Genomic DNA, 14,589 nt, shown 5'->3' on the forward strand with positions numbered 1-14,589 from the left:
TACTTTCTCCCTCTGTTGGAGTCAACCTGAGTGTTGGCAGTTTCCAAGTATTGGTGCAAAACCTGGGGAATTCCTTGGAAGAAATTTGAAAGCCCCACCCCTTACCTCCCACAGAGTGCTAGGAGAGATGGAAGAGAGAGGCATACAATCCAGATTCGTAGGTGACAGTTTTAATAAGCAAGGGAACTTATATACTAAGCTTGTCTTGGGTGGCTGAAAGACAAGTAAATCTCTGCATTTGCCTGCCAGAATTTTCAGTTTATATAGAGCCCTTAATGGGGTTCAGTCACAAATCCAGTCCAGATGGTTTCAACACATTACTCTCTCAAGGCATCTTTGAAAAGGCTTCTAGTGTGAGAATAGAGGGCAGAGCCTATATTCCAAGGACAGGGGAGGGGTTGAGGAGTCTACGATTGCTGGGGTCCAGCTCACGGGTCAACTGGCAGTCATGTCCTCTTAATGAACTCCTCCAACACTGAGGAAGAAGTTGAAGGCTTTGGGGAAGATTGTCATCCATTTTTAAGACTAAGCCTAATGTAACTGTTTACATCATCACAAAACACACAGGTTAGAGAGCTGTTTCAAATGTTCATGTAATTGAACTTTAGGAAAGTGTAATTTATAAAGAGTTGCAAGAAAACCAAACACATAGGCAGCCAAGGTAAAAGATGTATCTCCAAAACAAAATGGAGCTGTTCTGAATGAGTTTGACAGAAGTTTTCGGCACTCCCTGGCATCTCTGTATATCTGTGCTTCCACTTTTCAGAGGTAGTAGAGGGGAGGCTCTCTTTTGGTCAGGAGAATCTTATTCAGTGCTCCCTTAGATATTCTTCCAGGAAGGATCAAACCCAAGAAAAAAGGAATTCATGAAGCAAACCAAAACCATGGCTTTGTCATGGTAAAGAATTGTCACTCAATCGAGAATGTGGAAGCACTACAGGAAGCAGCTTTGTTTCAAGGAGGAGGATGTAAGCCAGCGTATCTGCCCCTTGTTTTGCTGAGCGTTCATTATCAGCAATACATTTCTGTTTTCTTAAAAAATGTAGTATTTTTGCTGGCTGAGAAACAATGTTGTCTATTGTCCAAATTGGTACATCTCCTCCTGAACCTCTCCATGTGTTATCAGTGACATTGAGCTGACATCTTGCTGGGGCCACACTTTGCTACTCTTTTAATCAGTAGAATGACCCCTCTTTTTTGAAACTGGTTTCATTTTGGTTTAGTTTTATGTCATTTATTGGTTAAAGAAACTGGGTAATTTGTCATGTAGGATTTCCCACATTCTGGATTTGGATTTGTAACCTTGTGATGTCATTTAACTTATTTTTTTACGCTCCATATTCTCTATAAACCGATACCTACATCTAGAGGCTTGATGATTTTTTCTTTTTGTCAAGAATACTTCTGAAGTAATGCTCTACATGTCCTATTACATCACATCAGGAGGCACATGATGATGTTGTCCAACTTTTAGTGATGTTGAGATTGATCAGTGGGTTCATGTGTTTCCAGTCTGGTTTAAAGTTTGCCATCAACTTTTCACCCAATCATTTTAGCAGTGATTGATGGTTGTTGTGTAGGTTCATAAGGGGTTACAAAAATAGTGAATTTTCTATTCCCATTATTTCTTCCCCCCCCCCATTATTTCTTTTGCATTGTTAGATGTAGTTTTTATTAATATGTAAACAACTTTTTCTCATCATTGATTTGGATAGCATACAAAACCTGCAGAAAAGGCAGCTGGATCAGTCACTTTTTTTTTTTAATTAAAGTTTATTGGGTTGACATTGGGATCAGTCATTTTAAGAAAAACAATCATCTTTTAGAGTAATGAGATGAATATCCCTTATTTTTGGTTTTGATATAAATATCCAGAGGTGACCAATGAGTTTTATGAGAGTTTTTAAAAATTAGTTTAAGGTGTTTTTTTGTTTTTGAGTTTTTTGTTTTTTCAAAACCAGTCTTTTGGGATAGCTTATTATGGCACGGAGTCACAAAGATCAGCACGTAGCAATGAGGGTTCAGAAAACTGTTACCATCATGAACTCATGGATGTTTATAGATTCCACGTGTTGTCATTCATTGTAGTCATAATGTTTCTTGATGCCGAAATTGTTACATATTTGGCCAATGAGAGCCTCTTCCAGTTGATGCCTGTCATTTTAACATGGGCCAGTGTCTTTGATAGTTGTTTTACTTTCAGCTACAAGATATCCTAGACTCATTCTGTATATTTCCCACTCCAGCATTGGAACTGTCTATTTCTTCAAGGAGCACTGGCTCCTTTTAGAAGAAAATGGCATTTTAGAGACCACAATCTGACCATTAGAGGTACTTACCACTACTAGATTGCCATTGCTTCTAGGGCTTTTCAGTTAACATAGAAAGGAAATACTTATTTTTTAGAGAGAATAAACAATCAAAAGTTCATACTGATATTTTCATTCCATAGTTTAATTCAAGATATATAGTTTTAAATTCAAGATTATATAGTTTTTACTTAACTTCTTTGATTTTATACATACATACATTTTTTTCTCTTATACTGAAAATCTTGGTTTCTAATGAGATTTGCTTTATACTAAATACAGTAGCTTTGAAAAACAATACTAATATTATATTAATAGTAAGTCTATTGAGTACTGTTTAAGATTTCTTTGTATTTGTTTCAGTTCTAACTCACTATACACTGTACAGCTAACATACTGTGTTACAAAGTCACTTGAGATTTCTTCTTTGTAGGATTATGACAAAACTTGATAGACAATTAGGTTTATTTTTATTCAGTTTTTTTGTATCATGATTACTTTTTTCTCTTGTAGTTAAATTTGTTTTTAAAATTGTGTGTATTTTATCAAAATTATAAAACAAGGTAATAGGCAGAAAGATACTGCTTCCATCCCTATTCTTTTTCTGATAAATGATTATTTTTATTAGTTTTTGTTTTACACACTTTTAACTTTGGAAATAATAGAAGCAAATATGTATACTTTCATTTTCATTTTATTCTTACACAAAAGGTATACTATACACACTTTCCTGCATATTGCTTCTTTTTCACCTTTATTCTGGAGATCAACCTTTAGCGATATATAGAGATATTCTTCATTCTTTTTATAGCTGAATAACATTCCAGTGAATGTATGGACCATTGTTTATTCACCTGTCCTCTGTAGATAGATACGTGGGCTGTTTACAGTTTTTTATTATTACAAAATGTGCTGCCATAAGTAGCTTTGAGCATTTCATCATTTCAAGTTTGTGCCATTTTATTTTGGTATATGTACCTAGAAGGGAGGTTGCTTGGGCAAAGGGTAAATGCACATGTAATTTTGCCAAATATTTTAAATTCTCCTCCATGGTTATATCATTTTTCATCCCCATCAGCAATACATGAAAGTACCTGTCTCTCCAAAGTCTCACCAACTCAGTGTGTTGTCAAGGTTGGATTTTTTGCAAATCTGATAGATGAGTAATGACATCTCAGTTTAGTTTAGTATGCATTCTCTTATTATGAACAAGGTTGAGAATCTTTTCATATAGCTAAGAGCTATTTGCATTTAGTTTTCTATAATTCCCCACTCCCACCTTTTTTTACAGAGTTGTTAGACTAGGATTTGAATTCCTTTAACTATTTAGAAAAATTTTATATATTAAGGGTATTGGCCCTTTGGGATATTAGTTGCAATTTTGTCTCAGTTATTTATTTAACTTTTGACATTGCTTATGGTATTTTGAGCATGCAATGTTTTAAAATTATAGGTAGACAAATTTATCCATTTTTTTTCTTTATTGAATCTAGATATGGAATTATATTCAAGACAATCCTCCTCATTTCCTTTAGTATTAGTATGACTTTATTTTTTTACATTTAGATAGTTGCCCTATTTGGAATTTACCCTAGTGTAAGGTGCGAGAAATGGATCCAATTTTATTTTTATCCACATGGCTATTTATCACTTGTTCTAGCACCATTTATTTATCAAACACTAAATTTCCACATACTTTTGTATCTATCTTTGGATTTAATATCCTATTCCATTAGCTATCTGTCTATTTGTGCACCAATACTATAATATTTTAATTAGATGGGCTTTATAAATGTTTTAATGTGGGGTAGTCCCCCTTTGCTCTTCTTTTTTAGGACATTCCTGGCTAGTCTTGTATCTATTTTCCAAAATAACTTTATAATTAACTTGTCTGGCCCCAGGGGAAAAAAAATAACCTGAAGATATCTGTATCGGGATCACATTAAGTTTACAAATTTCAACTTGGAAAGAATTGATATCTTTCTGATATTGATTCTTCTGATCAATAATATGGTACATTTTTCCATTTGTTCAAGTATACTTTTTGTCCTGTAAGAACGTTTTATAATTTTCCTCATGTAGTTTTTATACAGTTCTCATCAAGTTTGTGCCTGCATTTTATTTTACTTTTGCTATTATAAATGGAATCTAGGATCTCTTCTATTATTTCTTCCAAGTGGTTACTGTTTTTCCCAGTGGTTATGAAGACTTCATTATTTCTGTATGTTAATTTTACATCTTGCTATTTTATAAAATACTTTTACTGTAGGAGGTTTTCCATTTATTGTAAGTTTCCTAGAAATATATCATCTGCACATGGATGTAATTTTATCCCTTCTTTTTTAATTCTTATGCCTCTAATTGCTTTCTCTTATGTTAAAATAGTGGGCATCCTGTCTTGTATCTGATCTTTGCTGTGAGTTCCAACACCAATTGTCTGATACCAACTGGGTGTCCTACAATTCAGTTCAATTCTGACGCGAACTACCCCCGCAGTTAGCAAAGACCCAACAAATTAAGGCTCTGGATCCACACACTGCACCCACGTCAGACACTGTTGAAAGTGCTGTATGTTCCCAAGCCACCAGTACTTCTGTCTGTCTGGCTACACATTTGGGGCTTCCCACAGCTCCATTTGGTTGATAATTCACTAGAACCAGTCACAGAACTCAGGAAAGTACTATATTTACAATTACCATTTTATTATAAAGGGTACAAATGATCAGCCAGATGAAGAGATTCATAGGGCAAGGTCTTGGGGGAAGAAGTTGGGCCACAGAGTTTCCATGCCCTCCCCTTGTAAATCTGAGCCTCTACACTCCCAGCTTATTAGGTGTTCACCAAACAGGGACTCTCCCTTAACCTCATGGCCCAGGGTTATTAAATCATTGGCTTCATGATTGAACTCAATCTCCAGTCCCTCTCCCAGTTCCCCAAGGTTTGGGGTGGAGGTGGGGGAAGAGTTACAACCCTCTAATCACGTGGTTGGTTCCTCTGGCCCCAGCCCCCATCCTGAAGCTACCAACCCCCTAGCCCCAGGAATCCTGGCTGTGAATCACCTCATTAACAAACTCAAGTAATGAGTTTATAAAGTATTGAGTTTATAAGTTCTACTATCAAGGGGCTCGTTGTGAAAAACAAGACATTCTTATCACTCAGTAAATTTCAAGGGTTTTTAAAGCTCTGTGCCAGGAGTCTGGGACAAAAACCAAAACAACCCCACAATTTATTATATCACAAGCAGGAAAGCCCCTACTGTTTGCCCATTAATTAAGATGCTAAATTTGGGATCAAGATACGTAAGGGAAATATCCTTCAATTCCTGTTTTTTTTGAAGTCTTTAACATGAATGGGCTTTAAATTTTGTCAAATGCCTTTTCAGCATCTATGGAGATTATCAGTTCATTTTCTCCTTAGGTATGTAAATTTGGTATGTTATAGTAAGAGATTTCCTAATATTAATTATCTTTGTATTCCTGAAATAAACCCCATTTAGTTATGTGTATTTGTTTAACGTGTCATTTAGTTATGTTTGCTAATATTTTACCTCTTTTATTAATTTACTATCAATGTTACACTTACTTCTCAAAAAGAAATTGGAAGTGTTTCTTCATCTTCTATGCTATAGTAATGTTTAAGTAACCTTCCGATTATCTTTTCTTTAAAGATTTAGTATAAATCCCCTGTGAAGCCATCTGGGTCTGATGCTTTTTTTGTTGGGTTTCTGTTTTACAAATTTGTATTTCTACAGAATTCTACCTCTTTGGTCTTCATATCTCTACTGAGGTCAATTTTGGTAAATTATATTTTCTTAGATAATTATCTGTTTCATCGAAAGTTTTAATGCATAAGGTTGTACAAATTAGGCGGCTCTGTTTTGATGGCTATATCTTCCTTGTCATTTACTTTATATGTTTGTACTTTCTCTCTTAAAAAAAAAAGTCATCTAATATTATAGTTTGTGTACATTGTTAATGTTTTCAAATAATAATAAGCCTTTTTATTGTACTACTTTTACTGTTGCTGTTTTTTAAATTCACTAATTTTCACTCTTATATTATTCTTTCCTTAAGCTTTCCTTTGGTTTTCTTTGAACTTTTTCTATCTTTGTGACATCAATATTTTCTTTATTTACTTTCATTTTCATTGATATAAGTATTTAACAGTATGAAATTTTCTCTCATAACTTTTTTGTTGTATATAGTTTATTCAGATGTGATGTTTTCATGATCAGAAGTATTATTTTCAAGAATTCTAAATTTTTTCCCTTTCACTGCAGAAATCATTAAAAAGTATGTGCATTTAAAAAAATTTCCAAGTGTAAGAAACTTTATTATTATTATCATCAACTTCTAGCATTGTAGTCAGAGAGGACTGTTTTGTTATTTGCATTCTGTTGCAGTTTTTCTTTATGGCACAAGATACCCATTTTTTTTTTTTCCCCCAGAAGTTAGAAAGTTTATTCAAGAAGAAAGGCTCTGGCAGGGAGGCCGGGAGCCAGGATACCCATTTTTATGAACATTCCATGTACACATCAAAAGGAAGTATATTTTCTAATATTAGGATTCAGAATTTGATATATATTTGTAAGTTACCATATAGATTAGTTATTTAGGTCAGTGCTACTAAAAGTAGCCAGTCTATCAAGGAGACTAGTTCAGCTGATTTTTGGGGGGGTAGACTTTCCATTGAAGGAATCGGTACATTGATTTATATTCTGAGCAAGCTTCTTATCTCATTGCATCTGGTAACCACAGTCCATGAACTGACACCAGTCTGTAACGACATTTTCAGTAGCACTGGATTAGGTTTCCTAAATCCTTATTCATTTTTTGCCCACTTGCTTTGTCTTGGAGAGAGAGTAATGTGTCAAACTTTTCTTTTGTTAATGTGTTTCTTCTTTTTTTTTTAATTAAAGTTTATTGGGATGACAATTGTTAGTAAAGTTACATAGATTTCAGGTGTACAATTCTGTATCACATCACCTATAAACCCATTGTGTGTTCACCACCCAGAGTCAGTTCCTTCACCCAGAGTCAGTTCTCCTTCCATCACCATATATTGTTAATGTGTTTCTATTACGTCCTTATTTCCTGTAGTTTTTACTTTATGAAAGTTGATTGCTGTGTTGAGTATATATATATATATATATATATATATATATATATATATATATATATATCCCCGCTGTTAATTTAGCTATTAACATTATAAAAAGTTCTCCTTTCTCTTTTTAATGCTTTTTGGTCAGAATTCTACCTTGACAGATATCAACGTCATAACCCGTGCTTTCTTTGTGTTTCACATTCTGTCCAGTGAATATTTGTCTATTCTTTTACTTTTAAACTTTCTTAATTTCTCTGTTTTAGGCGTGTCTTATATGTAACATAGGGTTAAACTTTGCTTTGCTTGACAGTTTGAAAATACTTTCATTTAATATGTGAGTTAGCCTCACTTATTGATAAAATAAATTATCAATAGTTTATTGATAAAAACCTTTTTTTCAATTATAAAATATTTTACTACATGGTTATCTGTTTTCTTGTCTCTCTCTTATTCTCTAGCTCTTTAAAAAAACATTTCTCTTGTAATTTAGGAAGTTTTATATCTGTTCTAATTGTTACCTTTATAATACATTTGCAAAATACCATTATTTATTTATCTCTCTGTCTCTCTGTCTCTCTGTCTCTCTAATAGTCCAAACTCTTCTTTTGACTAATAGAATAATGTGAATAATAGAAAGGCCCAGACCTGCTTTTCCCTTTCCCTCCACAGGTGTTGGCACCAAAAGTACTTTCTAAACAGATCAGAGTATCTGTTTCAAAGTATGCTTCCCAAAGACCTCACCACAGTACTCTGTTTTCATGAGGTGGTACGGGGAGATTCAAAACAACCCCCATCTCACCTCCAACTTACTCTGGGCTTTTGCTGTAAAGCAATGTATGTGGGCATCTTCCTAGAGATGGGACTCAAACATGTAACGTCAGTAAACTCCCTGCTTAAAAGCCCTCCCCACCTCAACTTGTTTAGAACCCATCTTGGTGGGTTTTTTTCCTTACAAAAAAAAAAAAAAAAAAAAAAAGGAATAAACTTAGCTCTCAGTATCCAAAACAAGGTAAGAATTGTGATAGGATATCAAATGTCCCTACAATTTGAGAGCAGGAGGAAAGTGATAAAAGGTATTAGAACCCCATTTCCGTTGGTGTGACCACCATTTGCACCCTTAGATGCTTAGCTGTATTTCATGCACTTCTGTCATCAGCCCCCATTGCCCCATGGCCAAAACCAGCTCAAGGTCTCAGGACTGTTAGGCTAATTAAAAAGTCTTTCCTTCAAGCACAGGACAAAACAATATGAATAGTATCTGGATAGTGTTTGGCAATGGCTTTGAAAGAGTGAAAAGAAATTAAGACCCTTTTGACAAATCTCTGTCTCTGGGTGAGATTTAAATTACCATGCTATTGTGTAATATAAAATTGAAGTCATCTTGTCTATTATTTTGGCGGACTCTGGAATGGGTTCTGCTAAAGAAGTTGTTACTCCCATTTTCAAATCCTCCATTTCATTTTTACACAAAACAATTTTGAGGGATAGTGATGGTCCCTGCCTTGCTCCTGACTTCAATGGCAGTGCATTTAATATTTAGCCATTTGATATGATGTTTGCTCTTAGTTTCTCTGAAAAAGAAAACAAACCAACTCTTTATCATAGTTAGAAAGTGTCCTTTGCTTCTTGTTTTACTTAAAGTTTTTACTTAAAGATTCTTGAATTTTCTCAGCTGCTACATAATTGTATAGTTTTCAGCTTGATTTTATCGTTGTGATTAATCAGGTTGATGGATTTCCTAATTTTGAACTATTCGTAAAAGCCCAAAATAAATTCTGTTTTTAGGTTTATTCTTAGGTGGTTAATACTTTTGGTTGCTATTGTGAATTGAATCTTATTTTCTATTACATTTTCTAATTGGTTATTGTTGGTATATAGGGAAGCTATTGATTTTTGTACATTGATCTTGTATGTGGTCACCTTGCGGAATTCTCTTATTAGTTCTAATAGTTTGTCAATTGATTTTCTTTGGTTTTTCTATGTAAGCAATAGTGTCATCTGCAAATAACCACAATTTGCCTCTTCTTTTCTAATGTTTATACATTTTATTGCTTTCCTTCTCTTCTTGAATTAGAAAAGAACATCTGACACCAGTTTGAATAGCAGTGATGATAAAGGTCATTTTCATCTTGTTTCTGACTTCAGTGGGAATGTGTGTATTGTTTCACCATGAAGTATGGCTTCTGCTGTAGGTTTGTATCATTGTTTTATTAAAAACAAACTGTATCAAATTAAAGCTGTTCTTTTCCTACTTTGCTAGGGGATTTTTTTCTTTTATTTCATTAATGGGTGTTGAATTTTAGACAATAATACTTTTTATCGTTAATTTATTAATATAATAAGTTAAATTGATATATAGTCCAACACTGAACCATCTTAGCAATGTTGAGATAAATCCTCTTTGGACGTGATGAATTATTCTTTAAATACACTGTTGGATTTAATTTGTTAACATTTTAGTTAGGATTTTTGCTTCATTGTTTATATGTGGGATCATGTATTTTTTCTTTTATTGGTCTCATCTGGCTTTGGTTTCAGGATCTGTTGGGTGTCTTTCCATGTTTTCTTTTTTTTCATGAAAGAAAACTTTATTTTTTTACACTTAAAGTCTAATGAAAAATTACTAAAATTATTACCTATTAAATTATTACCTATTTAATTACCTATTAAAGAAAATCCAACATCTGAATTGAAAAGTATGGTAACAATATTTACTCATTAAATACCATTTACATTTTCTAAAACAACATAAAAACATCCAGTATGCATGTTTAACGTCAGTACAGCGGATTCAAGACCAAGTATGCATGTTACATACGTCAAGGCTAGATTACAAATACTCTTAGTTATCATCACCGTCATCACCATCTTTATGTTTTCTTTTAATGTGTTTGATGATTCACTGGCAGTATTTTGTGATGACACTATGTTAATGGTTATGAGAATGTTTTTGGACCCCATTAACGATGGATTAATCAGAACATTCTGAACTGCTGATGTTGCAGAAATTGATGTTTTTACAGCTCGCGACTATGAAGTGGGCATTTGTATTGTAAACCATTGCCCTGTGAGGGACATTGAAGTCCTTACCTTAGTTGAAACAAACATGGTTTGTGGGGTTGGTATGCCTAGAGTGGGAGTATTTGGCCTGCTAGTAACTGAACCAACACTTAACCATGGAACTGTTATACTTCCTGCAGAAGTACATGCCTTTTTAATTTATTTTTTTATAAAGACTTAAGTCTATAGTTTGGAGCAGTCAAGCAATATCCATCAAATGGCAATCTGGGGACTGGATATGGCACGATCAATGGCAAAGTGGTTTGATTTCTTTGCCTTGCAAAATCTAATTTTAAAAATCTCTTGGAGGAGGAGAGATACAAAGCTGGTCAGCGCAACACTGGATTGCCAATTGCACATGACCTGCAACAACAGTAGCTTTCATAGCATGGCTTGAAAAAATTTTTGTATCATTTAGAATTATGGTCACAAATCGGGAGGCAAACTCCAACACCTGATTTATAACTCTTGCCTCATGTAATCTCCATATTCTTCAGAATTTGTGTCATCATCTGTGCACCTTTCACATGCTCTTGGGAGAAGCGATCTTGACAGACTCCATGATATCCAGTGATCAGACTTCTGGAGCTAAATCACCCACACGAATGTATTTCTGTTCTGGTATTGATGCAAGTTCTTTGCCTGGAGTGGTTTTCCCAACCCCTGATGCACCTTGCCTGTCTGGCCCTCTAGGCCCATCCCGCCATGCACCCTGACCCGTGAGCAGGTTCCAGTCTTCTCTTATTTTCCTTAGTTTGTATAAGACGAAAATTATGTATTCTTCAAAGGCATTTCTCTCTTTATTAGGCTCTAATATTGTGCTACTTTCATAAGTTGAATTGAGAAGATTTTCAACGTCTTATATGCTCAATAGTCAACTGGAAAAAATGAGGACTGATCTGTTTCTTGAAGGTCAACTACAACTCACCTATTTATAATTTTCAGTCTGTTACCTTTTAAAATTGTAGCTCAATAACAGTAATTTTAGTTTTTTCTATGGTTATAGGTCAATTTGGTTTTCGTATTCCTCTTGGAACAATTTTCACTACTTGTTTTTATGAGAAAACATAACTAAGAAATATGAGTTTTAACTGATAAAGAAATTGGGATCAGAACAGGCATTAATTTATTTTTGGGCTGTGAAAATCCAGCTAATAACAAAGGCAGCCCTTGGCCTTCTGCTAATAGATTATCACCTGAAATCAATTATCGCCTGAATGAAAGATGCATTGAAGGCAAAGCTTTGGGGAACCAAATGGCCTTTGCCCCAGAACAATATGGAGGGCAGAAGGAATTTGCAAACTGCAATGAAGAGGGATTTCTTCCTGGACAGAGTAAAGAAAAAGAATGTCAAATTCAAAACCCTAAAATGTTGGCTCAAGACAAGTCCTAAACAATCGACTTTCTATGTCTATGACAAAAACAATTTATCTCTTGCAGTCATGGGGCTGATTATAACTGAAAATCAAATCCATAGTACGATACTGAGATACTACAGTACAATACCAGTTACAGTCACAGCCTTGCCAGGTCTCTCATGTGAATGTTGGAGCACTGACCAGAAAAGAAAGCATTCAGATGACTCAGAGCACCCAAAATCCTAGCCCCTGTGAACATGCCTTGCCTGCAGAAGTGGCACCTCTTCCTCTGCTGAAGCTAATGAGTGGCTTCTGACAATCCTTGTCAACAGGAGGAAATAGTGACAGAGATCTGCAAAAGCTTTCTGTTGATACCTTTTGGTAAATCAAAAATGTTCCAGGGGGGCCGGCCCGGTGGCTCAGGCGGTTAGAGCTCCATGCTCCTAACTCCGAAGGCTGCCGATTCGATTCCCACCACACGGGCCAGTGGGCTCTCAACCACAAGGTTGCCAGTTCGATTCCTCGACTTCCTCAAGGGATGGTGGGCTCCACCCCCCACAACTAAGATTGAACACGGCACCTTGAGCTAAGCTGCCGCTGAGCTCCCAGATGGCTCAGTTGGTTGGAGTGCATCCTCTCAACCACAAGGTTGCCGGTTCAACTCCCGCAAGGGATGGTGGGCTGTGCCCCCTGCAACTAGCAACGGTAACTAGACCTGGAGCTGAGTTGCGCCCGACACAACTAAGACTGAAAGGACAACAACTTGAAGCTGAACGGCACCCTCCCACAACTAAGATCGAAAGGACAACTTGACTTGGAAAACAGGCCTGGAAGTACACACTGTTCCCCAATAAAGTCCTGTTCCCCTTAAAAAAAAAAAATAAAAAAGTTCCAGGATCAAAGCATCTTAGATTCCATGAAATAAGGTAAACCCCATGAAAATATATCTCAATGATGTTTCTGAAAACCCAGTGTCCTAGGGAGTGTCACAATATTCTCTCCTAAGTACAAGTTGCTTTACTTTATACTCTCCTATCATATAAAGAGGCAGAATACCCTATTTTATTGATTCACATTAAAAAAAATAATTTGAGGTAAAATTCACATAACAAAATTAACTATCATAAAGTGAACAATTCAGTGGCATTTAGTGTACTCACTGTTTTTTCCTACTTCATTTTAATATCTCTGAAATGGGAAGTCATCTTATAATCAATGGCATATTACGTTTAAATTGATAGTGCTTTAAAAAATTCTTCATAGTAGAATATAAATGAAGGTGAATCTTTCATTTGATGATAAGATTAGTTGAAATATGGTACTTGGTAGTCTTTTGGATTGCCTATTTCATCCATATTCTTGTCAAGAATAGATATCACAATTATTTTAAAGTTTTATCTATCTGATAGGCAAAAAATGGTATCTCGTTATAGTTTTCCATTTTTTCATTTCTTTGAATACCAGTGAAGCTGAATGCTTACCTATAGATTTAATCGGCTGTTGCTCTTCTTCTAACTTTCCCAATCATGTTCTTTGCCCATTTTAAAAAGTGAGAAATCTGTCCTTATTAGTTGGAAAATGTTCTTTGTAATTAACCTGAGCAAGACCAGGTCAGATTGAGATGTCTGGATTGCAATCACACCATGTACAGACTGACTCGCCTTTCCCACAGTTTGTAATGAGCCACTGACAATAGGGCACATCACAAGCTGGGAGAGCTGAGAGGGTGAGGATACCCACTGCCCCTCTGAAGGAGTGCATAGTCTTGGTGAGGAGAAGGGAGGAGGGTGAGAAGGCAGAGGGAAGGGAGAGAAGGGAGAGGAGGAAAGGGAGGAGAGAAGCCAGGCACTTGGGAGCTCCAGTTTACTAATTTTGGGCCCAGCTGTGAACAGCCATACTGAGGAGAAACGGGCTGTTGGGACTCTTATTCTGCGTCCTACAGCCACATCCAATCAGTTCCTAGTTCCAGGGGACTCAATCACTGCCACTTACCTGGTTCTGCTGCTTCCGGCTCCACCTTCCGCCCTGGCAGGCCACCAACGATCTTTCTAAAAGATGAATCTGACTCTTTTCAGCCTTCTTCCCAACTCTCCTGCCATCCCCATCCCCATCCCCATATGCCCTTCAGTGGCTTCATATTGTTCTCAAGTAAAAACTCCTTTAAAGTTGGCTCTGGAACTCTAGAGTGCTCCAGCATGAAGTCCCTTTCCCAGGCCTCTTAATAGGACACTGCAGTGTAAGAGTCTCTTCAGAAGTGACTGCTGGGTTCCCAGAGTGGACCAGCTGGGTGAGCACTGCAAAGCAAGCTCCACCTGGGATTGGCTGTGGGACCTGGTGCCACCTGCAGTCTGGTAGAGGAAGTACAGGCAGTGGCTCACCAGAGAGGTGAAGACAGGGGCATCTTCTTTCACCCTCTTTTCCTCAATCTCTGGACTCAGTTTCTCCAAGGGATGAGAAGCTCTGGATGAGTCGTTCTGTGGGATTTCCAAAGATAGCAGCTAAGGTGGTACTCCAAGGGGAGGGATAGAGTCCAGACCATGGCCAAGACAGGATGACATACAATTGCCCTTACGGTAAAAACAAACTCCTGACCATGGCCCCCAATGCTTGCCCCAGATCTCAAGTCTTCCTATTCTCCCCTCCTCACCCAACACCCACCACACTGCCCTCTTCTCTTTTTGTCCCTCCAACATATAGAGTTCTTTCCATTTTAGGTACTTTGCCGTTTTTCCTCCTGTATGAAGATTCCTTCTCCA

General features: G+C 36.3%; 2 pseudogenes; both read right to left on the reverse strand.

Moving 5' to 3' along the window:
* Positions 1-509: 509 nt before the first annotated feature.
* On the reverse strand, positions 510-1,339 carry LOC117027059 (metaxin-3-like; annotated as a pseudogene).
* Positions 1,340-10,257: 8,918 nt separating this feature from the next.
* LOC117027497 (transcription initiation factor TFIID subunit 9-like) lies at positions 10,258-11,037 on the reverse strand (annotated as a pseudogene).
* Between the last annotated feature and the right edge of the window lie 3,552 nt (positions 11,038-14,589).

Source organism: Rhinolophus ferrumequinum, chromosome 9 (assembly GCF_004115265.2).
Source record: "Rhinolophus ferrumequinum isolate MPI-CBG mRhiFer1 chromosome 9, mRhiFer1_v1.p, whole genome shotgun sequence".
Classification (NCBI taxonomy): Eukaryota; Metazoa; Chordata; class Mammalia; order Chiroptera; family Rhinolophidae; genus Rhinolophus; species Rhinolophus ferrumequinum.